Below are 25,769 nucleotides of genomic sequence, written 5' to 3'. Positions count from 1 at the left end.
GAGTAAACATGTCTCATAATCATGATGTTTTCAGCCTTAGGTCCTATACTATGAATGAGGCAGTGATGCTGAATGGGTGATAATTTGCCTCCAAATTAAAAGGTCATTCTCATCTATAGGGTAGTGAGAGGGATTAAAACTCAAATCTGGAAATTACATACTTAGAAACCAGATTTATTCATAATTGTCAAAACTTGGAAGTAATCAAGATGTAACCTTTGATAAGTGAATGGTTAAAACGAACTGTGGTACATCCATACAATGGAATGTTTTCATCACTAAAAATAAATACGCTATCAAGTCAAGAAAAAATATCAAATAATACACATTTTACTAAGTGAAACATGAAACATGCCAGTCAGAATAGATGACTTACTATTTGACTCCAACTATATATAAAATTATGAAAAAGGCAACTATGGAGACACAAAAAACATTAGCAATTGCCAGAGTTTTGAGGAGAAAGGGTTATATGGGCAAAGTATATATTTTACGGCAGTGAAACAATTTTGCATAATAATATCATCATAAATACATGTCATTATACTTTTTTCAAAACTTATGACATTTACAACTCCCAGAGTGAACCTAATTGTAAACTATGGACAATTGTTTATTAAGTAATATTGTGATTATAAATTAAATGATATTGATATGAAAATGCAGGTCATTAATTGTAAGAAATATATCACTTCAGCATGAGATGTTGATGGGGAGAAGCTGTACATACAGAGGAGGACAAAGAAGAATGTGGGAGCTGTCTGTACCTTCCTCTCCTGCTATAAAAGTAGAACTGTGGGCATGGTCGCTTACACCTATAATTCCAGCCACTTGGCAAGGTGTAGCAGAATAATTGCAAGTATCAGGCCAGCCTCAACAACTTAGTGAGACCCTCAACAATTTAATAAGACTTCATTTCAAGAAAAAAAAAAGATACTGGGACTTAGCTCAGTGAAAAATTACCTGTGGTTTCAACTCCTAATGCATCATCATCAGAATAATAATAATAATAAGCAAAATCCCAATCTTCTCAAAATGGAGAATCTTATGGACTCATTTATATGAATATCTCCAACTCACTATTGTTATTGTTTGCTTCTCTAAGAAAAACTGCAGGCCTGTACAAGACTGTATGCTGTCTCTGCCTATATACCATTTAATGCCAGGATCCCATGCCACTTCTGTTTGAATCCTTTAGCATAAATCGATGTATACATTAAAAGGTGGTTTTTTTACATATTAAATCTTCTCTATGATATAATAAATCCTCCAAGGAGATTTTCTCTACTACCCAAAGATATCCATGACTCATCTCTAAAATCTGTGAAAAAAAATTATTTTTCAGAAAAAAAAGGGAGAATTTGCCAAGGTGATTTAAGAATCTTAAGATAGAAATCTTAGATTAAATGGGTGGGCCCTAAATGTAATCATATGTATCCTTCTAAGAGAGGCAAAGGTAGAGATCACACATACACACACACACACACACACACACACATATACACGGGGAAGAAAGAGATGGAAAGATGCAACGGAGGGAAATTTTAAGTACTAGCTATAAAGCTTAGAATAATGTGCCATAAGCCAAGGACTGTAGCAACCATCAGCAACTGGAAGTGGCACAGTCTTCCCAACAGCTTGATTTCAGTCCAGTAACACAAATTTTGGACTTCTGGACATCAGGACTGTGAGAGAATAATTTTTTTTTTTTTGTTATGCTACTGAGTTTATTGTCATTTGTTACAGCAACAACAGGAAACTAATACAGCTCCCTAAATTGTTTTGGGAAAAAAAAATGCTATGAAACTAATGAAGCACTGAGCTGATCCCTTTCATTTATTCCCAATTTTTTTTTTCTTATTGCTCAGTCACAGGGATTGTATTCTTTTAGTAAAAGGATTCCAAAATAGTATAGATTGACCTTCAATAAATTTATCTCAGTTCTTTACTGCATTGGTTTTAAGCCATACTAATACCCTGTAGTAACGCTCTCTGTGTGTAGGGGTGTGTGTGTGTGTGTGTGTGTGTGTGTGTGTGTGTGCATTGCTTCTTATCCTGCTAGATCAACATAGGGCTGAAGTGTGTGTGCATAGAAGATGAAATGTATGCACAGTACAAAAATGGCCTTGCTAAAGAAGTCATTTCTGTGTACACGTGCTCTATAATGAGCATTTCCTCTCATTTATTTGAGAAGAGTAATAGAGACATTCCTTTTACCCCTTGGGCATTTTTTTTTCAGTCAACTAAATCAAATCCTACTCATCTCTCCTAGTCTTTCAATTATTTTTATTGCTTGATTTACTTCTTTCTCCAATTTATTTTTTGCCCATTTAAAATTGGAAAATTAACCAGTGAATTTAGCCTGTGTTAGTGTTTTGCCTGCATCATTCAAATGAGGCAAATAGGTTGTCTAATATCACTGGGGATTTCTTTATTTTTCTTTGTTTGATCAGTAGTAAGACTTGATTTTTAAATAATCAAAATAGCACATAAACCACCAAATGCTATTCTTATAAGTAGTTATATCAGATAAAATATTCTTTCTGATGATGGTCTATTTCTCAAAACAATTTTGTGTCCTTTGCAGCAACTGCCTTCAGAGTCGATTTTCAGGTTAAATAATAAAATGAGAATCTCCTTATTTTCTTATTGCTCAGTCACAGTTCATGTTACTTTGGACAAGAACAATAAAATGTCAATTTATCAACCATGAATTTTTGTGCTTTTATAAAAATTTAATTTTATTTTAGATATTTCTATTTATATTATTTGAGGATATTTGAAACAATAATTTCATGTTGAAATGATTTAATGTTTTTTAAATATTTTTTTTTAGTTGTAGATGGACACCATACCTTTATTTATTTATTTTTATATGGTGCTGAGAATCAAACCTAGTATCTCACGCATGTTAGGCAAGAGCTCTATCACTGAGCTCTACACCTATCAGAAAATAATTTAATCTTTTTTTCTGATAATAGTTAAACAGAAACTGTGTTTTTTTCCTTAGACGCAGGCAAGACAGCTTCAGGTTTTGGAGAGGCATTAGGGAAATTTCCCAAGATCCCATTAGGTTCCTGGAACAAGCTATGTGCATTGTGTCAGGTCGATGGTGGTGACTTAGGAACAAAGCGCAGCCCAGCACCCAGGAAAGAAATATCAATCAGGCACCTTTGGAACCATCTGTCAATCATCAGGGTCTCCTGGCCAATCCTGGATCTCAGCCAGTTCCCCTGACCAACTTCAGTGGGACAAAGGACTCTAAAGACCTCTTTTGCTGTCCCAAGCCTTTCCTTCCTGCCCTAAGCCCTATAAAGTTCCAATCTAGTTGAGCCCCCACGCAGTTTCTCCTCAGATCCTCTTCCTATCTGCTCTGTCCATCTGGTAGAGTTCTGCCCAGGAGTGGAATCTCAGTAAAGCCTCCTTCAGCAGCCTTTTAAAATCTGCCTCCTTTTGGTTGCCACCGTTGCCTGACCTTACGCATTTTATTCTGGATTGGGTGCTCTGAATAAGTACTGGGTGTGCACATCCAACTTTGTCTTTCCCCTTGAGGGCTTTCTCTACTTAACTATTCCTTTCTCTTGTTCTTGACCTTCAGGTAATTGGCAGTCATGAGCTGGTACCCAACCTCAGATGCTCAGGTTCTGGTAAATATGACTAGCAAATGGCTGATGTGTGGTTGGGGCACCAGAGTAGTGTTGACCCTCTGACTCTGGGTGACAATAGTTACTTTGGAAGCAGGGCCAACCCTGTGCTCTGGGCTGATTCTGTATATGTCAGGCATATTTCAGGCTTTCACCCAACCCTCTTTTGCCTACACTGCCTGCATGTCACAGTGCTGAGATCAGCCACCTCCTCCTCAGGATGTTCTCACAAGTCAAGCCATTGCTCGCTTCATGGTCGAGCCTGCCCCCTCCACTCTGGCAGTGTATGAAAATCTGAGGGTCTCCCACATTAGGTTGGAGATAGGAAATGAGTAAAGAATGGTGTATTTGACAATGAAACACATAAAAAGATTGTTCCAAGATTGCTCTAGAACTGAAAAGGAAGGAACAGTGCCAGAATCATCTCTTTCTGTAAATCAATATAAATTTTCATGAGACTATAAATTTTATAAAAGCTTGTATAATAAAATTATTTTCTAGACAAAAGTTCTATGGAAAATAAACATTTTAGTACATCACTGCATGTTTCATAGAGAACCCTATAATAATACTACTATTATATTATATTAGAATATATTATAACAATAATGTATCAGATACACATGATACTATTGTTTATTCATTAAATACATAATATTGAGTTTGAACTAAGTGCCAGAAACAGCTTGTTGGTGATAATAAAAAAAAATGTATCTTATAGTAACATCATCTCTGAGGAAGTAGCATTTAAACTGAGGTCTCAGTGAGGCAAAGAGTTAGCTATGCAAACATTGAAAAAATATGTTAGGCATAGGAGCAGAAAGTACAAAGCTCCAGAGGCTAGAACCAGATGGCATGTAATTAGATGTGAAATACTTTTTGGTCTAAATATCAACAGATTACATCAAGCTAGCTCACCATAGTGAAAACCATTTTTTCCCCTGAGTATGATGGGGAACCTTAGAATATGCTGAACAGAACATTTCAGGATCTGATTTATATTTTCAAATAACAACTATTGTACTTGGAAAAGTACAATACTGCATGGAAAAGAAGGGGAACAAAGTGACTATTTGCAGTGATCAAGGTGATATATTGATGTTGACCTTGTAAATCCTAAGGCATGGATCACCAGTACAGTTGTCAGGAATTGTTGATAAGCTGGACGTGGAACGAAAGAGACAAACAAGGAAGTAGGAATGTCTTCTAGGGTTTTCTCTGGAATGGTTGAGAGAATGGTGTAGAAGTATAAAACTTGCCAAAAGAGGGGACTCATGCTTGGAGTGAGACAACACCCAACAGTAATGCCCTGGAGATAATAAATTAATCCAGACATGATCTTTCAAGTAGGGATGAGAACTGAGCAGTTTCATTAAAAAATTTGAAGTTAAATTAAAGATGAATGCAGTGAGCATATATTTCAGAATCATTAAATAGATGAGATTAAAGACCATAGGATGGGGTGCTATCAGCTTGGAAGTGAATGTAAGAGGAACAATGAATGAATAATATAATGCATTATTCATTATAATATAATGTATAATGAAATAATATAATGTATAAGTCAGCTTTTCCTCACTGTTATCCAGATACCTAACCAGAACAACTTAAAGGAGGAAGTTTATTGGGGCCTCATGGTATCAGAGGTATCCAATTGACGCCATTGCTCTGGGACAAAAGTGAGGCAGAGCAGTATAGTGGAAGTCCATGGCAGAGGTAAGATGTTATGATGGCCAAGAAGCACAGAGAAAGAGAGAGTGCCAGGGATAAAATATAAATCCCAAGGACATGCCCCTAGTTACCTACTTCTTCCTGTAATACCCCACATGCCTATAGTTCATCCATTTCTTCTCAATCCCTGCTATGGTTTAGATACGAAGTGGAAACCAAAAGCTCATGTAAGACAATGCAAGAAAGATTAGATGTGAAATGATTTGGCTATGAGTGCCTTCACCTAATCAGTACATTAATCCCCTTTCCCTCTGCTTCTCTAGTGTTCCTCCCTCCTTCCCTCCCTCTCTCCCCCACCCCTCTCTCTCTCCTCAGTGATCAAGTCCTGATCTTATTTCCTCCTCTACACTCTTCTGCTATGATATTCTCCTCACCTCTGGCCCGGAGCAATGGAGTTGGCCATTTATGGACTGAGATCTCTGAAGCCAAGTGAGCTGAATCAGTTTTTTTTCCTCCTTTAAAATTGTTCTTCTCTGATCTTTTGTCACAACAGTAAAAGGAGAGAACTAAAACTACCCCGTGTCTCTACTCCACTGATCTCCCTTCTATTTTTACGGGATATAACAGAAAACCCTTGGCTCATTTGACCTTTGACTTTCTGAGCATGGTTTATTTCATTTAGCATAATGTTCTCTAGTTCCATTCATTTACCAGAAAATGACATAATTTCATTCTTCTTTATGGATGAATAAAACTCCAGGATGTACTGAAACCACATTTCCTTTACCCATTAATCTTTTGATGGGCAACCTGTTCATAACTTGGCTATTGTGAACTGTACTACCATAAACATTGATGTACCTATATCAATATAGTATGTTTGTTTTAGTTCTCTTGGATAAATACTATGAGTGGGATAGCTGGATCGTATGTTTCTTTGCCTATTAATCTGAGAAAACTTCATACTACTTTTCAAGGTGTTGTTACTAATTTGCAGACCCACCAACAAAATAAAATTGCACCTTTCTCAGAAATGCTTTTTAGCATTTATTAGTATTTTTTGAATTATTGATGCTTGCCATTTTAACTGAAGTGAGATGAAATCTCAATGTAGTTTTAATTTGCATTTCCCAGATTACTAGGAATATTGATTTTTTTAAATATAGTTTTGCTATTTGTATTTCTTCATTTGAGATATGTTTGTTTGGTTCTTTTTTCCATTAATTGGTTAGATTATTTCTTTTCTTTTTATGGTGCTAAATGTTTTGAGTTCTTTATATTTTTTAGATGTTACACTTCATTGGAGAAGTAGTGGACAAGATTTTTTTCCCATTTTCTTATCACATTCTTGTCTCCTTTGCTGTGCAGAAGCTTTTATTTTGAGGAAAACCCACTTATTGATTCTTGGTTTTTAACTTCTTTATGGCTAGGGATTTTGTTGATAAAATTGGTGCCTGTGCCAATATGTTGGCATGTTTAGCCTATGTTTTATTATAGCAGTTGTAGAGCTTCTGGTCTAATTCCTAGGTTTTTGTTCCACTTTGAGTTGATGTTTTTGTAGAGTGAAATAAAAAAAAATATATAGTTTCATACTTCTACATATAGATAACCAGTTTTCCCAACACCATGTATTAAAAAGTCTATATTTTCTCTAACATAAGTTTTTGGTAGCATTGTCAATTATCAGAAGACTGTAATGTATGTGGTTTTGTCTCTGTGTCTCCTATTCTATTTATGGATCTTCATGCGTGTTTTGATGCCAATAACATATTATTTCTGTGACTAGAGCTCTGCAATATAATTTGAGATCAGGTATTGTAAGTGATGCCTCCAAATTTGCTTTTCTTGCTCAGTATTGCTTTTGGTTATTCTGAGTTTTGATTCTTCCCATATGAATTTTAGGTCTATTTTTTCTAGCTTTTTAAAGAATGTCATTGATCTTTGAGTAAGGATTGCACTGAATCTGTATAACATTTTTGGTCATTTGATCACTTTTACAGTGTTAGTTCTGCCTATCTAAGAACATGGGATGTTTTTCACCTTCTACAGTCTTCAATTTTTTTTTCTCAAGTTTTTTTTTTTATAGTTTTCATTGTAGATGTCTTTCACCTCATTGGTTAGATTTATTTCAACTTTTTAATGTTATTATGAATGGAATAGTTTGTCTGATTTCTTTCTCAGCAAATTTTTTACTATAGTATAGTGAAGCTATATGTCAGCCTTGCATCCTATTGTTTTGATGAATTTGTCTTTTGGTGGAGTTTTTTGAGTCTTCTAGATATAGGACCATATTATCAGCAAAATGAAAATTTAACTTCTTTTTTTCCTATTTGTATGACTTTAATTTTCTTTTCTTGCCTGATGGTTCTGGCTAGTTTCAAAAATTATATTAACTAGTAATGGTGAATGTAAATACCCTTGTCTTGTTCCTGATTTTAGAAAAAAAGCTTTCAGTTTTCAGTTTCTTTGGTGGCTCTGAGTTTATCATGTATAGTTTACAGTGTAAGATAAGTTTCTTCTATTGCCAGTTCTACTATTTTTTTTAACATGAAGGAGTGCTGAATTTCGTCAAAGGATTTTTCCACATCTATTGTGATGATCATATGATTCTTGCCTTAATTCTACATATGCAGTGAATTACATTTATTAATTTGGATATGTTGAACCATACTTTCATTCCTAGGATTAAATCCACTTAGTCATGGTGTAGTATCTACTTAGTTTGTTTTTGAATGTGGTCTGATAATATTTCATTAAGTAATTTTTCATCTATGTTCATGAGAAATATTAGTCTGTATTTTTCTTTTCTTGATATGTCCTCATCTGATTCTGATATCAGGGTAATACTGACTTCAAAGAATGAATTTGGAAGTATTCCCTCCCTTTTCTATTTCATGTAATAATTCGAGGAGGATTGGCATTAGTTCTTCTTTAAAAGTCTGGTAGAACTCAGCTGAGAATCCATCTAGTCCTGTACTTTTTATTTTACAAGAATTATTAATTGCTGCTTCAATCTCATGACTTGAAGTTTGTATATGTGCCTATATTATTCTGATTCAGTTTCAGTAAGTCATATGTGTCCAGAAATTTGTCAAGAACTTCTAGATTTTCCAGGTTATTGAAGTATAAATTTTCAAAGTAGTTCCTAATGATCCTCTGGATTTCAGAACTATCTGTTTAGTTTGGCTAAGAATTTATTAATCTTGTTTACGTTTTTTTAAGAAACAGTTTTTCATTTCTTTGATTTTTTTCTATTGATTTATTGATTTTGGTTCTGATCTTAATTATTCCCTTTCTTCTACTGATTTTAAAATTACTTTGTTTTTGCTGTTCTAGGACCTTAGTGTGTACTATTAGATTATTATTTGGAATTGTTTACACAATGGTCCTTTGGTTACAGACCGAAGAGAGGGATAGCTAGGTCAAATGGTGGTTCCATTCCCAGTTTTTCAAGGAATCTCCATACTGCTCTCCATATGGGCTGCACAAATTTACAGCCCCACCAGCCATGTATGAGTGCACCTTTTCCCCCACACCCTCGCCAACACTTATTGTTATTTGTCTTCATAATAGCTGCCATCCTGACTGGAGTGAGATAAAATCTTAGAGTAGTTTTAATTTGCATTTCTCTAATTGCTAGTGATGATGAATGTTTTTTCATATATTTGTTGATTGATTTTATATCAACTTTTGGGAAATGTCTGTTCAGGTCCTTGGCCCATTATTTATTGGGTTATTTATGTTTTTTTGGTGCTTAGTGTTTTGAGTTTTTTATATATCTTAGAAATTAGTGTTCTATCTGATGTGTGAGGGGTAAAAATTTGCTTCCAAAATGTAGGCTCTCTATTCACCTAACATATTGTTTCTTTTGCTGAGAAGAAACTTTTTAATTTGAGTTCATCTCATTTATTGATTCTTGGTTTTAATTTTTGAAACAGAGGAGTCTTATAAGTTGGGATCTAATCCCATATTATGAAGTTAGGGCCTACTTTTTCTTCTATTAGACACAGGATCTCTGGTCTTATTCCTAGATTCTTCATCCATTTTGAGTTGAGTTTTCTGCATGGTGAGAGATAGGGCTTTAATTTGTTGCATATGGATTTCCAGTTTTTCTAGCATTATTTTTTGAAGAGGCTATCTTTTCTCCAATGCATGTTTTTGGTGCCTTTATCTAATATAAGGTAATTGTAATTTTTTGGGTTTTTCTCTATCACCTCTATTTTGTACCATTAGTATACTAGTCTGTTTTGGTGCCAATACTATGCTGTTTTTGTTACTATTGGTCTGTAGTATATTTTAAGGTCTGGTATAGTGATGCCACCTGCTTCACTCTTCCTGCTAAGGATTGCTTTAGCCATTCTGGGTCTCTCACTATTCCAGATGAATTTCATTATGCTTTTTCTATTTCTATGAGGAATGTCATTGGGTTTTTGATCAGAATTGCCTTAAATCTGTATAGTGTTTTTGGAAATATGGTTATTCTAATGACATTAATTCTGCCTATCCAAGAGCTAGATAGATATTTCATCTTCTAAGGTCTTCTTTGACTTCTTTCTTTAAGGTTCTGTAATTTTCATTATATAGATGTTTTATCTCTTTCAATGATTCCCAGGTATTTTTAAGGCTATAGTAAATGGAGTAGTTTTCATCATTTCCATTTCAGAGAATTTGTCAGTGATATACACAAATGCATTTTGTTTATGGACATTAATTTTATATCCTGCTACTATGTTGAATTCATTTACTAGTTTTAGAAGTTTTCGGGTAGAACTTTTAGGATCTTCTAGGTGTGAAATCATATCATCAACAAATAGTGCCAATTTAAGTTCTTCTTTTTCCTATGTTTATCCTTTTAATTTCTTTTGTTTGTCTAATTTCTCTGGCCAGTGAAGATCTATGTTAAATAGAAGTGGTGAAAGAGGGAATCCCTGTCTTATTCCAGTTTTTAGAGGGAATACTTTCAATTTTTCTCCATTTAGAATGATGTTGGCCTGGAACTTAGCATAGACAGCCTTTATGATGTTGAGATATGTTCCTGTTATCCCGAATTTTCCTGCTATATTTGGTCAAATGCTTTTTCTGTATCTATTGAGATGATCATATGATTTTTATCTTAAAGTCTATTGATGTAATTGAATTACATTTATTTATTTCCATATGTTGAAACAACCTTGCATCCTTAGGATGAATCCCACTAGATCATGGTACATGATCTTTTGATATTTTTGTATTTGATTTGCCAGAATTTTTGAGAATTTCTGCATCTAAGTCCATTAGAGAAATTGGTCTGAAGTTTTCTTTTTTCTTTCTTTTTTTTTTTTTTTTTTTGATGTGTCTTTGCCTGGTTTTGGAATCAGGGTGATATTGGCTTCATAAAATGAGTTTGGAAGTACTGCCTCTTTTTCTATTTCCTGAAACAAATTGAAGAGATTGGTATTAGTTCTTCTTTAAATGTGTTGTAGAATTTGGCTGTTTCCATCTGGTCCTGGACTTTCTTTGGTTTGTAGACTTTTGATGGTGTCTGCTATTTTGTCACTTGAAGTTGATCTGTTTAAAGTGTGTATATCATCCTGATTCAACCTAGGCAAATTATATGACTCTAGAAATATGTCAATGCCTTCAATATTTTTATTTTATTGGGGTACAAGTTTTTTCAAAATAATTTCTAATTATCTTTTGTATTTCTGTAGTGTATGTTGTGATATTTCCTTTTTCATCACATATTTTATTATTTTGAGTTTTGTCTCTCCTCTTTGTTAGCATAGCTAACAGTCTGTCAATTTTAATATTTTTTCAAAGAAACAACTTTTTGTTCTGTCAATTTTTTAAATTGTTTCTTTTGTTTTGACTTCATTGATTTCAGCTCTGATTTTAATTATTTCCTGTCTTCTACTGCTTTTAGTATTGATTTCTTCTTCTTTTTCTAGGGGTTTGAGATGTAATGTTAAGTCATTTATTTGTTGACTTTTTCTTCTTTTAAGGAATGCAATGAACTTTCTTCTTAGAACTGCTTTCATAGTATCCCAGAGATTTCAATATGTTGTATCTATAATTTGATATTGAACCAATATCATTATTCACCTCTAAGAATTTTTTAATCTCTTTCTTGATGTCTTCTGCAACCCAGTGTTTATTTGGTAGCATATTATTTAGACTCCATGTCTTGGAGTGAATTTTATATCTTATTTTATCATTGATTTCTAATTTCATTCCATTATTATCTGATAGAATGCAGGGTAGTATCTATACCTTTTTATATTTGCTAAGAATTGCTTTGTGGCATAATATATGGTCTGTTTTAGAGAAGCATCCATGTGCTGTTGAGAAGAAAGTCTATTCCCTCATTGAAGGATAAACTTGAGAATAGTTTGTTTGATGAATGTAGACGCTCCACTATTTGGGACATATATATTCATAATTGTTAAGTCTTGTTGGTGTGGTTCCCTTGAATAGTATGTGGTGTCTATCTTTACTCTTTTTGGTTGACTTTAACTTGAAGTCCACTTTATTTGATATGAGGATGGCAACCCCTGCTTGCTTCTGCAGTTTATGTGAGTGGTATGATTTTCCCCAACCCTTCACCTTCAATCTGTTGATGTATTTTCCTATGAGATTAGTCTCTTGGAGGCAGCATATTGTTGGGTCTTTTTTCTTGATTCAATCTGATAGTCTATGTCTTTTGATTGGTGAGTTTAGGCCATTAATATTCAGGGTTATTATTGAGACATGATTTGTGTTCCCATCCATTTTTGTTTATTTTTAATATTTAATGTGACTTGGTTTCTCCTCTGATTAGATTTTCCTTTAGTGTAATACATCCCTCTGCTGATTTTCATCATTGTTTTTCATTTCCTCTTCTTGGAATATTTTGCTGAGGATGTTCTGTAGTGGAGGTATTCTTGTTGTAAATTCTTTTAACTTTTGTTTATCATGGCAGATTTTTATTTCATCATCAAATCTAAAGCTTAGTTTTGCTGGATATAAGATTCTTGGTTGGCATCCATTTTCTTTCAGAGCTTGGTATATGTTGTTCCATGATCTCCTGGCTTCTAGGGTGTGGGTTGAAAAATCTGCTGAGATACCAATTGGTCTCCCTCTATATGGGATCTGATACCTCTCTCTTGTGGCTTTTAAGATTCTATCCTCATTGTGTATGCTAAGCAATTTCATTATAATGTGCCTTGGTGTAGATCTGTTGTACTTTTGTACATTTAGTGTCCTGTAAGCCTCTTGTATTTGGTTTTCCAATTTGTTTTTCATGCTTGGGAAATTTTCTGATATTATCTCATTGAAGAGATTATGCATTCGTTTGGTTTGAAACTGTGTTCCTTCCTCTTTCCCAATAACACTTAGATTGGTCTTTTGATGCTGTCCCATAATTCTTGGATGTTCTGTTCATGGTTTCTTATTCTCTTCATTATGTGATCAATTTTATTTTATATATACTTTGTCTTCATTATCTGATGTTCTTTCTTCTAAGTGATCTATTCTGTTGATTACACTTTCTATAGAGTTTTTTTTTTTTTAATTTGGTTTATTGTATCCTTCATTTCAAGGATTTCTGACTTTTTTTTATTCAGAGTCTCTATTTCTCTCTTGAAGTAATCTTTTGCTACCTGTGTTTGCTCTCTTATCTCTTTGTTGGAGTGATCAATTTTTGCCTATATGTGCTCATTTAGGTCATTCTTTAATTCACAGATCATTTTAATTATGAACCTTCTGAACTCCATCTGATATTTTATTGACTTTGCTGTCCATGGGTTCTGTTACTATAGTATCCTGGTTTGTTTGAGGCAATTTCCTCCCTTGTTTTTTCATGTTGTCTATGTGTCTTCCTTTCATGTAGTGTGGATCTGATATATTACAATTTCTTCCCTATATTCTTGTAGTACCCATACAGATTGTCTGTACTTCTTCTTAATGTTGTGCTTCCAGACCCTGCTGGTGTCCCTCAATGTATGCTACTGCATCTAAAGTTGGTGGCAGCCAAGGTAACCCCAGATAATAGTTGAGGTGCTCCAAGATGGAAGCAGTGTCTTACAAAGATGGGGCTGAAAGAATGGATTTCACACTCTCTTTGGGATGACTTCTCTGAGATGCAGCTGCTTCTAGGCCCTGTCTACTGTCAAAAAGTTAGGGGCTACTGCATGGGGAAGGCTATGGCAATGACTGCTGTCTCCCAAGATGGAAGTGGGTTTAGGCTTAGACTCCCAGATGGGGGAGGCGATCTCAGACCTACCTTAGACCTGGGTCTGTACAAGTTGGATGTAGGCAGATTTGGGCTGGGCCTGGACTCCCTCAGTAGTCTACTGGTCAGAAGAGGCAGTCCTGTGCAGAGGCTGGTCTCAGGTGGGTGTCTCCCCTGCTGGTAAAGGGGTGGACCCGGGCCTACTGTGAGCCTGGGTCCAGCACAGGCTGGTGTGGGCAAATCTGGGCTGGGCTTAGTCAGTGGATGTTTTTGCTTATAGGATGAATCTCTTCTAAGCAACATATATTTACGTCTTATTCTTTGGTTCATTCTGCCAATTCCTGTCTTTTGATTAGAGAGGACATATGATATTCATTCTGTCTTATTTTAAGGGATAATTTTATTTTCTAGTATTTTGATTTATTGCTAATGCATAATTCATATTTGATTCTCCTTTAATTGACTATTCTTCTACTGACATTTATCCATATACTGTCTCTGACATTTTTATTTCATCTGCATGAAATATTTTGTTGAATATATTTTGTAATATAGGCTTAGTTTATGAATTCTTTTAGTTTCTGTTTATTATAGAAAGCTTTTATTTCAGCTTCAATTCTTAAGAATACTTTTTTGAGATATAACAATCTTGGCTGGAACCCATTTTCTTTCAGAGTTTGGTATATATTATTATAATTCCTCCTAGCCTTTGGGGTCTTGGGTAAGAAAGCATAAAAATGTCTAATTGGCTTGCCTCTAAATATGAACTGCCATTTTTCTTTTGTGGCTTTTAAAATTCTATCATTGCTCTGTAAGTTAGGCATTTATTATAATGCATTTTGGAGAGAATCATTTTTTGATCTTGTCTATTTATGTTTCTAAATATCTCTGTATTGGGGTTTCCATTTCATCCTTAAGATTTGCAAAGTTTTCTGGTATTATTTCATTGAAAATGTTGTTCATTCCTAGTTCGTATCTCAGTGACTTTTTCTATGCCTATCAATTTTAGATATGGGTTCTTAATACTATTGTAGGTTTCCTGAATATTCTGTTCATGGTCTCTTAACATATTTACTTTATTGTCATCATTGTTTTCAATATATTGCATATATTATCATCAAGTTATAAGAATTTGACTTTCATGTGGTCAAATGTGTTGGTAAGGCTTTCAACTGAATTTTTATTTTTATTTATTTAATTTTTTATTTCCATCATTTCTGTTGTTTTTTTCCCCCCAGAATCTCTTTCTTAAAATTATTTTTTTACTTCCTGTATTTTCTTTCTTAGTGCATTCGTTGGAGTTATTTGTGATATGCCATGTTTAGGGGAGAGATTTCTTATTGAGTTCTTGATTTAGATTTCATCAGGATTTCAGACCTTTAGAAAATGCTCACTCATCACTCTTTAATTTAACCTCTTATTTTCCCTGAATATGGAGGTAATGATCACACTAACATGACTCTCCAGCTGCCACGCTCTGCAGCCAGACTGCCTGTCCCTGCTGAGAAGCATTAGTGGAGTGAAGAAGCATTGGAGTGTGCCTCATTGGGTAGGAGCATGAGCAGCAGGCCTTTGGCTCTGTGGAGCCTGCTCAGCAGGTATAGTTGGCCTAAGGCATTACAAGCCAAGGCACAACATCCTTTGGTGACCAGACCTTAGTACAGCACAGATGCCTACTTCAGAAACCTGCTCCATGTAGTACTGCAGCCTAGAACTTGAGAGCATAGACCATCCAATGACCTCAACCTCATACTTTCTGACCTGTGGTGAGAAAATGGAAGTAAGGCAGACCTGAAAGAAAATTGGGACTCAAGAGCTGACCAATGACATTTGTATATTTTCTCACTCTAATTAACATAAATTTGGACCAATGGCATTAGTACGTTTCCAAAACCTAGTTAGTATAGTTGATATTGAACCAATATCATTGTTGCTTTTTTTCAAATCCTAATTGACATTAGTTTCAACCAACAGCAGTGACCCAAATGCTACATTAACCCCTATATTGGCACACTCAGCGAAAATCTGCTATTGGGTCCCCTCTTGTGTTGCAAGAGTTATGTTACTTTTCTATTCTTCAATAAATCCTGCTCTTTCCCTCATTCTGATCTGTGGATTTCATTCTTTGAATTCTCTAAACAAAAACCCAGAAAAAATAAATTGACAAATGGAGAAATTCTAGTCTCACCTGCCAACAGAAGTAGGGAATAGAGTTTTATATCAAAACTTTGGTTTTAGCATTAAATCACCTCTGATACAATTTTAGGTGGCCCCCTCCAATATTTGGTGTATCAACATATGTACCAAGTTTTTAATTTGATCAGAGGAGATGGTCCTTTCTGTCCTTAGGAGACACAGTCTTATGTACCCTCCTTAGAAAAAGCTTTTCATACTCAGCACTGTCAAATTCAGTGAGGATTTACCCATGTACAATTTGGAGTTTGTACTATATGAAGGTCTAAAGCAGAAGTATTATAGAATAGCAGATGTGATGCTGGGTGGCCCATGCAGTGATGCAGATGGCTCCTCTGGTGTGAACAAGTTTCAGGTTAGTCTTATATCTGAGCACTGTGGACAGTGACTGGTGTCTATGGGATGCCTCTCTGTTAGACTGTTTGTGAGGTGCACTGTTGTGTGTGAAGTTCTCCATTGGCTATTGATCTATGCATCTAAAAGAAAAGTGAATTAACTGACAACTATGGGACTCAGAGCTGTGGACCTTCCTAGAGGAGCTGGGTCACATGAATTACTTCCCTAGTTGCTATGGTTTTCTTACCATCTGGTGCTTAGTAGTCAGCCCAGAGACCCAAGTCTGCATGCTTGAAAAGTACTCCATCTGCTGACTGTTTCTACTGGGTGCTGGGGCATAGGATGCAGGGCTTAGGGCTGTGGCTGACTGCTGTGGAATCCTGAGCATTGGCTCCCTTCTGTTGGGGCTTCTTTGTTGTAGCCCTATCTATGCATAATCTGCAACTATGAGTACAGGCTATCTGTGGGCAGTCTGTGCCACAGAATCCTCCATTCTGGTTGTGGCAGATTACTGGGGCTTTACCTGTCACCATAATGGAGATAAGGTATCAGTTGGCCCATCTTTGCTTGAGCTCCTTGAGGAGGCAGTGGGGGTGTTGCGTTGCGGTTAGCACTCCCCAAGAATGATTGGCTCTTGTATTAGCTCTATCTCACTCTCCTGGTCCATGGTAAAGAAGAGGGAGCTTCAGTAAACTTGGCTAGCAGTGAGCCCTCTTTAAATTCTTCCTAATGGATTTCTGACACAATTCATTGTAGAAGTGTTCCCTATGGTTTTATATGTTAGTATTTGTAGATGGGAAGAAGCTATGTTGACTTAATTTCTTCTTTAGAGGCTGATAAGCTGTGAACTCTAGAAAATGGCTGTCCTACCCATAGTTTGTGCTCAATTGTGATTTCCTTTGCTGTCTTTTTAGCCCCTGTCACATTTTAACTTGGTTTGTTTTGTTAACTATGCAAGCTTAAGGTCTTTTCCTCTCCCTCTTTCTTTGTTATCCATTCCCACTGAACCCTCCTGATCAGGGTTAAGATCAAGGAATTCTTTCTTTATTTTCTTCTCTAGTAACCAAATTCCAAGTCCCTCCAAATCTTAAGCTGTCCAGTATTGAGTATTAGAGTGTTCACTCTGTCCCCCACCTTTCTGGTCAGCAGTCCTTTCACTACTTCATTTCTGAACTATGGAGGAGTCAAGTGTTGCTTTCTAGAGGTTTTTGTTTTTTTTTTTCCCATCTTCTAAGCTCTATTTCTAAAGTGCAACTTTTATATAGAAAACTTACTTTCAGTTGAAGACAAAGAAATGAGTAAAATAAAAGGTAACTAGATTATTAGTAAATGCATTATACATGAAATACACATGCACAGATGTAAGATAAAATATCTTAATTGTAACATACTTTCTTTGAACCCTGATCTAATCTTTAGAATGTTTGTTAATGTGGGGCCATTCAGAATGCAGTGTTGATATTAAAACACACCCTCCCAGCACAAGGCACAATATTAAAACAATAAATAAATTAGCAAAAAAACAATAGTTTGGACTCTCCAGTAAGAAATACTGGAATTAACATCTGAGACAAACGCAATGTGTGTGAAGAAAAAAATCCTTGTATCTTCTCTAGACCATTTTATATGGTCTAGCTAAGTATGTGGTATTAGTAAGTAACCTATAAATGGATATCTGAATCTTCTAAGATTTGGTCTTTGAAGGAAAATAAATGAGTAATTTGTCAGCATTCAGGTATTATTTAAGAACAGGAGGTCATGAGCTTATTGATGCTAAGTGAAATAAGCCAGGATCAAAAAGGCAAATGCTGCATTACCTTACTTATGTGTTGAATGCAAAGTGTCAAACACAAAAGCAGAGTTAGTAGAGGTGGTCTTGGAAGGAGGCACTGATGGGGAGAGGCAAGACATGTCAAAGGGTGTTGTGTTTTGGTTCAACAGGAGCAATAAGTTTCAGTGATCTATTCCATGGTAAGTATTATTAATTACAATGCACTGTGTATTTCAAATTTGGTAAAAGAATAGATTTTAAATAATGTTCTCACCATCAAGTAACTATGTGAGGTGACAGCAATGTTAATCACCTTCATTATTTTTATTTTTTATGGTGCTGAGGATTGAATTCAGAAAGGCTTTACCAATAAGCTATATCCCCTTTCCTTTTTATTCTTTATTATTTTTGAGATAGGGTCTCAATAAATTGCCCAAGCTGACCTTGAATTTGTATTCCTCATAAATTAGCCTCTCAAATCACTAGGATTACAGATATGTGCTGCTGTTCCTTGATAATTACCTTAATATAATAATACCACATATACATATAACATTACAATGAACTCCATAAAATATACAGTAGTTATTTGGTATTAAATTTTTTTAAAGTTAAAACAGAAAGAATGCCATAACTGAAAAAGTGAGCAAACAGAAAATAAATACGAAATGGGCATCCAAAAAAAAAAAAGATGAAATATCAAGAAAGTCAAAATAAGAGCATGTCAAGAATAAGTGTTTTCTGCTTCCAGGAGGGATGAAATATGGGAGTTTCTTACTTTGGCTTTAAGGAAAACAAAATTCATTTCATGAGGCTCAAGTCAAGAATCATTTTCTCTCTTCAAACTTGGAGTTCTCTCACTTGAAAAAACTGAAAAGAAGCGAGGTTTTATTTAGCTGCCTTCTAGGGAGTTTGCATTACATAGACATTCTCTCACAAACAGGATATGAACCACAGGCCTGGCATCAAATCTGTCCTATCCTCAATATAACTATTTAGCAAAGTTTCAAGACACCTAAAAATAATAGGCTCTGAGGGTAAGTGGAGACATCTATAAAGCAACCAAAACAGAAAAGAAACACAAAGATGTATAAAACTAAGTGAAACAACAGAAACAGAATAAATAATAACACTCAAATTCTAAAGACACAAAGTATTAACCCTAGAAAAAGAAATTCAGTAGTATCCCCAGTAACAGGACCAGATTCAATGAAAACAATAGAAAAAACAGACAATTTAAAATAAACATGTTCAGCATTTTCAAAGAGATAAAGGAAAATCATCTCTAGAAAAGGCAATATGAAATTATGAAATACATAAAAAAGAAGAAAAGGAATTAAAATATATTTTAGATATTAGCAAATTATAATGTTGAACTTTTTAAAAGCTAATTGTCACAACAAACCATAAGCAGGATTGAAAACAGTTGGCCTGCAAATCAATGGCAAGATGGTATGGGAGTAATCATCTGGCATCCAAAGTGGTAAAGAGGTGCAGCTGTGAAGGAATTTAAAGGACATGAGAGCCAACTCTACCTCAGTGGAGAAAAAGTGTCCCCAACAAGAAGGCTTGAGAAATTGAAGACAAGTGCAAGTAAATAACAAATACAACATACATATGAATTAACTATTAACTATAAAATCTTGATCAGCACTTTGTCTCTAAAAGCCAAAACTCCCTCTCTATTCATAAATAATGAATAAAAAAATGACAGAAAAATGTCTAAAACCAATTAGATTTTGCAAAGTTTCTGTTTTTATTTAGAATGAGAAAAGATTTGCTGAATAATTTTAGACTTTCTTAGATATACTGAAAAATTAAATATGTTAAAATTTTAAGGGTTGGAGTTAAATAGTTAAATTTTTATATAATTTCAAAATAAGGGAAGGAAAATAAAAAGAAAATATTAAGATCTTATTAATCCAACTGTGTTAGTTTTTCATCTCTGTGACAAAAGCCTGAGAAAACCAACTTAGAAGAGCAAAGATTTATTTTTGTTCATGGTTTCAGAGGCTTAAGTCCATGCTAGGCTACTTCATTGCTTTGAACCTGCAGTGAGGCAGAACATGATAGAAGAGTGTAGTGGAACAGTATGTTAAAGGAAATGTTTCAGATCTTGGCAGGCAAGAAATAGAGATAGATAGATGGACAGGTGGATAGATAGATAATTGATAGATAGATAATAGATAGATGATAGATAGATAGATAGATAGATAGATAGATAGATAGATAGATAATAGATATAGAAAATGGCAGGGAACAAGATATACCCTTTGGGGGCATACCTCTGGTAATCTATTTCTCTCAACTAGGCACAACTTCCTACAGTTTCTCCTACCTTCCCATAATGCCATCAAAATATTAATCTATAAGTAAATTAGGTCAGGGTGCTGATTATTCATCTTTTCCCCAAAGCCCCACTTCTGAACATTGCTACTTGAAGGAGGGGCCAGGTCTTCAACATATGAGCCTCCTGGAGACATTCCAAATCCAAACTATACCACCAACCTTAAACGAGAAAATTTAAAAGGAAGCCAATAAATATGAAGACAAATAAGAAGCCCAGCTTTTTATGTAAGAAATAATTGCACATTGACAAACATAAATATGACAATCCCATCTATGAAGAGAGTCAGATTGCATTAAAAATTTAAGTTGCAGCTAAATAGGGCTTATGAGGCATAATGAAAAAAAATATTGAACATTTCAAAATTAACCATTTAAAAAATATGTCAGAAAAATACTGTGATAATTAATTTTATGTCAATTTGGCTGGGCCACAGTGCCAAGACAATCAGTCAAACCTAGTTGTGAGTGTTTTCATAAGAGTGTTTTTAGATGGATTAGCATTGAAATCAAGAAAGGAAGTAAAGAAAACTACTCTTAGGAATGCAGATGGGCTTCATCTATTCAGGTGAAAGCTTTAATAGAACAAAGACACACACACACACTCACACACACACATATGGCTGCTTAGATAGGTTCTACTGGGCTTATTGAGTATTACATATATTTTCAACTGATGACACTTGTTTACTTAGAATACTTTTATCAGAACACAAACCTCATGGTAAGTCAAAGAACATTTGTATTTTGTACACACTATTCCATACACACATGCACATATATACACAGGGAGGAGGAGAAAGATCAATTATAGACATTTGGTCTTATGCAATTTTGGAATCTGGTTAAGTGGCCTATTTAATGCTGTTGCCTGTTTATCAGATGCTGGGGATTGAAGTCTAAAGGTTAGGTAGTTGGATTAGAAGATGGATATAAAGTAGAGAGACCAAGAGCAAACTGGAAACTAGACATAAGAGCTGAAACCACATAACACGGACTCACAGTCACTTCCAGTTGCCTGTGGCCTATGTGGTGTGGATGCAGCCAGGACTTATATACCTGAGTCCTGAGCTAAATGCAACTATTGACTCAGCAGTAAGAAACTAAAGGAAGACCCAGCCAAAGTAGAACAGCTTCAGGCCCAGCTGCTATTTTCAACACACAGTTGTAGCAGCAAATCAGTCACAATGTGGGTGAATGATAAGTGGCCTCAATGATTAGTGGCCTCAATGATTAGTGGCCTGGAATGATAAGGGACAGACTCTTCAAACTCCTGTGTAGTGAGGGTTGGTCATATGGTGTACTTGTGCAAAGTAGGAATAGCCACAGTATTTGTGGCGATTTTTTTTTCTTTCTGAAAAAAAAAAAAAAAAGAAAAAAGAAAAGCCTTCCAAGTTGAAGAGCCTTTCTCTTTTGTCCTTTTGGACTCTTGTCCATTCTCTAATTTCTACTATCTAGAATGCTGAAGCAAATTAGGATGCTTAGAAATTATTTTGAGATCTGAGGACAAAATACACATGCTTAAAGTGAATTCTAAACACATCTTTGAGATGATACACTGGTATGGAACTATCTACTTCTGCACATTTTTATTTTATAGGAAAAATAAATTCTCATTTCAAACAGTAATTGGGCTTTACTGGTTCCTGAAGCTGAAATCATTCCTTTTCCATTAGTTCTACTATCTCAGTGAATTACAAAACTAAGAGCAGCTCTGGGGAAGAGGAATGGGATGTTTCAACAAAGGCAAGGAAGCATGGCAGTCAGCAAGAGTTAAAAAATTCTCTCTTTGACCAAACTCTAGTCAGGCTTCCATTCTTCTCCACGGGGCCTTAACTTTGTTCTATAAAGACTTGAGCAAACACTAATGTAGTTTCTAATAACTTAAGGCCACTTTCCTGGGAGGACACATAAGGTGCCTGCCTGAGAAACTCAAGGGTGCTAAAATAATTTACTATTTTTTCCACCCTTAAGCTGGACTTTTTCTGGCTGTCAAGGGAGGGTAGAGACCTACCTTTAATAAGAATCAGTAAGCAAAATTAGATGGGTTCACATGGACCAATTCCCCTCTACTTTTTTGTTATTATTTACTTCCCTGACTCTACTGTGTCTCCCCACTTCCTGAATTCCTGGTCTTCCTTTAAAAAACCTTGTCTACAAATAGAAGTTGAGTTCAGTTCATTCTAGACACTTTTGCATATCATGCATCAAAATCTGTTTTTTTTAAATTTTTTTATTGTTGGTTGTTCAAAACATTACATAGTTCTTGATATATCATATTTCACACTTTGATTCAAGTGGGTTATGAACTCCCATTTTTACCCCATATACAGATTGCAGAATCACATCAGTTACACATCCATTGATTTACATATTGCCATACTAGTGTCTGTTGTATTCTGCTGCCTTTCCTATCCTCTACTATCCCCCCTCCCCTCCCCTCCCCTCCCCTCTTCTCTCTCTACCCCCTCTACTGTCATTCATTTCTCCCCCTTGTATTATTTTCCCCTTTCCCCTCACTTCCTCTTGTATGAAATTTTGTATAACCCTGAGGGTCTCCTTCCATTTCCATGCAATTTCCCTTTTCTCTCCCTTTCCCTCCCACCTCTCATCCCAGTTTAATGTTAATCTTCTTCTCATGCTCTTCGTCCCTACTCTGTTCTTAGTTACTTTCCTTATATCAAAGAAGACATTTGGCATTTGTTTTTTAGGGATTGGCTAGCTTCACTTAGCATAATCTGCTCTAATGCCATCCATTTCCCTGCAAATTCTATGATTTTGTCATTTTTTAATGCAGAGTAATACTCCATTGTGTATAAATGCCACATTTTTTTTATCCATTCGTCCATTGAAGGGCATCTAGGTTGGTTCCACAGTCTTGCTATTGTGAATTGTGCTGCTATGAACATCGATGTAGCAGTGTCCCTGTAGCATGCTCTTTTTAGGTCTTTAGGGAATAGACCGAGAAGGGGAATAGCTGGGTCAAATGCTGGTTCCATTCCCAGCTTTCCAAGAAATCTCCATACTGCTTTCCAAATTGGCTGCACCAATTTGCAGTCCCACCAGCAATGTACAAGTGTACCCTTTTCCCCACATCCTCTCCAGCACTTGTTGTTGTTTGACTTCATAATGGCTGCCAATCTTACTGGAGTGAGATGGTATCTTAGGGTGGTTTTGATTTGCATTTCTCTGACTGCTAGAGATGGTGAGCATTTTTTCATGTACTTGTTGATTGACTGTATGTCCTCCTCTGAGAAGTGTCTGTTCAGGTCCTTGGCCCATTTATTGATTGGGTTATTTGTTATCTTATTGTCTAATTTTTTGAGTTCTTTGTATACTCTGGATATTAGGGTTCTATCTGAAGTGTGAGGAGTAAAGATTTGTTCCCAGGATGTAGGCTCCCTATTTACCTCTCTTATTGTTTCTTTTGCTGAGAAAAAACTTTTTAGTTTGAGTAAGTCCCATTTGTTGATTCTAGTTATTAACTTTTGTGCTATGAGTGTCCTATTGAGGAATTTGGAGCCCGACCCCACCGAATGTAGATCATAGCCAAATTTTTCTTCTATCAGACGGCGTGTCTCTGATTTGATATCAAGCTCCTTGATCCATTTTGAATTCACTTTTGTGCATGGTGAGAGAAAGGGATTCAGTTTCATTTTGTTGCATATGGATTTCCAGTTTTCCCAGCACCATTTGTTGAAGATGCTATCCTTCCTCCATTGCATGCTTTTAGCCCCTTTATCAAATATAAGGTAGTTGTAGTTTTGTGGATTGGTTTCTGTGTCCTCTATTCTGTATCATCGGTCCACCTGCCTGTTTTGGTACCAGTACCATGCTGTTTTTGTTACTATTGCTCTGTAGTATAGTTTGAAGTCTGGTATCACTATACCACCTGATTCACACTTCCTGCTTAGCATTGTTTTTGCTATTCTGGGTCTTTTATTTTTCCATATGAATTTCATGATTGCTTTCTCTATTTCTACAAGAAATGCCATTGGGATTTTGATTGGCATTGCATTAAACCTATAGAGAACTTTTGGTAATATCGCCATTTTGATGATGTTAGTTCTGCCTATCCATGAACAGGGTATATTTTTCCATCTTCTAAGATCTTCTTCTATTTCTCTCTTTAGGGTTCTGTAGTTTTCATTGTATAAATCTTTCACCTCTTTTGTTAGGTTGATTCCCAAGTATTTTTTTTTTTTTGAGGATATTGTGAATGGAGTGGTTGTCCTCATTTCCATTTCAGAGGATTTGTCGCTGATATACAGGAATGCCTTTGATTTATGCGTGTTGATTTTATATCCTGCCACTTTGCTGAATTCATTTATTAGTTCTAGTAGTTTTTTTGTAGACCCTTTTGGGTCTTCTAGGTATAGAATCATGTCACCTGCAAATAGTGATAATTTAAGTTCTTCTTTTCCTATTTTTATGCCTTTAATTTCTTTCATCTGTCTAATTGCTCTGGCCAGTGTTTGCCGCCATCTTCCCTCTCCCTCTCCCAAAATCTGTTTTTTTCAGTTTAACTAGTTTTAAATTTTAGTGTAGAGTCCTTTCAGTATTGACCTAACAGCAGAGATCTTTCAGTATTTCTGACTCCCATTTTAAGGGATTCAGCCAACATGGTTATAACCACTTTTCAAATCCAGACACCTAGAAGCCAAGGGTTACCTCCCAATTTATATCAGGATAACAACAGAAATGCTTGTGTAAATTTGGAGAAACAATAAAAAAAATATGATGTGGTCACTTCTGGCACTTGTAATTTTGGTTTTCAAATTTCTCATTCAAATCATGCTGGTTTTAAGAGTTTTGTATCTTTTTTATCTATCCCCATTAGGTAGTATTTACAAAGCAAGAACAACAGGATAAAAAGGATAGCAGATACCCCTAATAGTAGATAAAATTTACACATTTACTAGCAAAGAATAAGTCAGAATTATAAAAAAAAAATCAGTACTGGGCTAACTACACAAAGCAAGGTACCATAAAATATTTTTGTAGATAAAGTCACTGCTATTTAGCGCTACTATGTCATGCATGTGTTACTTTAACACAGTGTTTTCTGACTCATGCTTATCAGCATGTGAAGATATATATAACACCTGCAGCACATAGTTGAGTAAAAGTGGTGTCAAAGAAGTTCCAGGTCTATCTTAAGATTCCCTCAATGCTTAACCCAATCCCAATCCAGAGTGTCCTGAAGATCAATTTTACAAATCTATCATTTGACTATCTTTTATCTGGGAAGTTCTAAAAACCATGAGAAAAAAATTAAACTTTCATATCAAATACTGAAGTTACTTTATAATACACATATATGTATACATATGTAATATACCAAAATATATATTTTCTATAAAAATACCACTTCATCTAAAGATATATATTTATGAAAATATATATGTGTGTATGTGCATTTATTTGTGTATAATATATCTCATCACTCAAGAAAATGAAAATGGACAAAACTAATTGAAAAATTAATGAAAAGCCATGGATAACCCTGATAAATCACAAACTCTAACCCTAACACAAATTCTTTGTTTCCAGAAAACGTTTAAAACACAGAACTATAGTTTGAGATTTAATACAGTTATATTGAAAATTAAAAAAAATA

Source organism: Marmota monax, unplaced genomic scaffold (genome assembly GCF_021218885.2).
Source record: "Marmota monax isolate L192 unplaced genomic scaffold, Marmota_monax_Labrador192_F-V1.1 WCK01_AAM20220418_F8-fsc00219, whole genome shotgun sequence".
In the NCBI taxonomy this organism is placed as follows: domain Eukaryota; kingdom Metazoa; phylum Chordata; class Mammalia; order Rodentia; family Sciuridae; genus Marmota; species Marmota monax.
This window is presented reverse-complemented; position numbering follows the sequence as displayed.